At 39.1% G+C, this 1,449-nt stretch overlaps 1 non-coding gene across 1 annotated transcript; it reads right to left on the bottom strand.

Annotated features, from left to right (window-relative positions):
• Positions 1-845: 845 nt before the first annotated feature.
• LOC125999715 (U1 spliceosomal RNA) lies at positions 846-1,009 on the bottom strand. The gene has a single exon (XR_007492194.1). It is a non-coding gene; the product is annotated as a U1 spliceosomal RNA (small nuclear RNA).
• Positions 1,010-1,449: the final 440 nt, after the last annotated feature.

A 1,449-nucleotide genomic window follows, 5' to 3' on the forward strand; every position in this document is an offset into this window, starting at 1 on the left:
AGGGCTCATTCTAGGCTAGGGGATTCCCACATCATGGTAGTGGATTTTTAAAATGATTGGTCCTTAGTACAAGATTGCATCAGCCAGACAGCTAGGATTGGTTGTAGTCAAATGTAGCATCAGACAGATGGCTGGGTGGGCTGCACACCCCTAGATCCAGGAAGCAGTGTTATCTGGCTATCTGTCCATTGCTGCAGATGCAAGGTGTGGTTGTCATCTGGCCATCTGTCAGCTGCTATTTAGCCTTGTAAGGATGTATTTCCTGGCATTTACCCCTAGGGTCTGGTTCCAGGAACTTGCTCTTCTTCTGGGCCTAGTTTTTATACCTTAAAACTAGAACCTGTCATGGCTGCACTTAGCTCACAGCAAAGCCAGGTTTACAGCACTTAACTTCCTTTATTTTCCCTCCCTCTACTTTAACAAAGCAGAGTTCAGAAGCCAAAGCAATGTTATCTCTAAAGACACACCATATTCTAACCTCAAAATTTAGGTTACACTTAATTCTAAATCTTAGATCCTAACACAGTAAGTACATGTTTAACTTTATAAATTGAAAATGTTCCCTAAAGTGGCTGTATAATTTGGTATTCTCACTGTTACTGTCTGAGTGTTCTGGATTCTATGCATTTTTACAGTTACTTTCTAGTCAGTATTTAGGACAATATTTTTTTTAATTTAAGACTTTTTGTTTCTAGAAGTCATAAAAGCAGCACAGAGTGCCACTTTCATTCTCTCATCCAAGGTTACTTTTTAAACTTTTTCATTAAGAAATGAAATTTGGTACATTACTGTTAAAATTTAAACTTTATTTATATTTCACCTATTTATTTATTTTTTCTTTTGGGTAGGGGAGAGCGCGAACGCAGTCCCCCACTACCACAAATTATGCAGTCGAGTTTCCCACACTTTGGGAAATCTCAGGGGTCAGCACATCCAAAGTGCAATGAATAAGCCTCACCCTGGGAAAACCACCTTCGTGATCATGGTATCTCCCATGCCAGGTAAGAATTTATTTTTTATTTATTTAGTCTTATTTCTGCTTCATAGTTGAATGCCCAGCTCCACACACTCGATTTATATATGTCATCCCAAGCTCCTTCAGTCTGTGACAGTTTTAGGTTCTAGGTCTGAGAGAGTCTTGAGTACAACTTAATTATTTTGGAAAATGTATCGCCACTCAAGCATTCCTGATGTTTTCCTAGTGATTTATAGTTGAGTTGAATTGTGCTAGGGGAAAAATTATCAGAGAGACCAGGGGTGTGGCTCAAGGGATAGGCCACATAGCCTGTAGATATGAGGTACTGGGTTCAAATCCCAGCATGGATATATATAATATAGAAACAAAAATGACCTAAATCTCTTCTCTAATCTGTTCATCCCTCCCCTCAAGTCCTTTCTTCTCCTCTTCTTCTCTCTTTTCCCTCCTCTCCTTTCTTTTTTCTTTCTTTA

Source organism: Suncus etruscus, chromosome X (genome assembly GCF_024139225.1).
Source record: "Suncus etruscus isolate mSunEtr1 chromosome X, mSunEtr1.pri.cur, whole genome shotgun sequence".
In the NCBI taxonomy this organism is placed as follows: Eukaryota; Metazoa; Chordata; class Mammalia; order Eulipotyphla; family Soricidae; genus Suncus; species Suncus etruscus.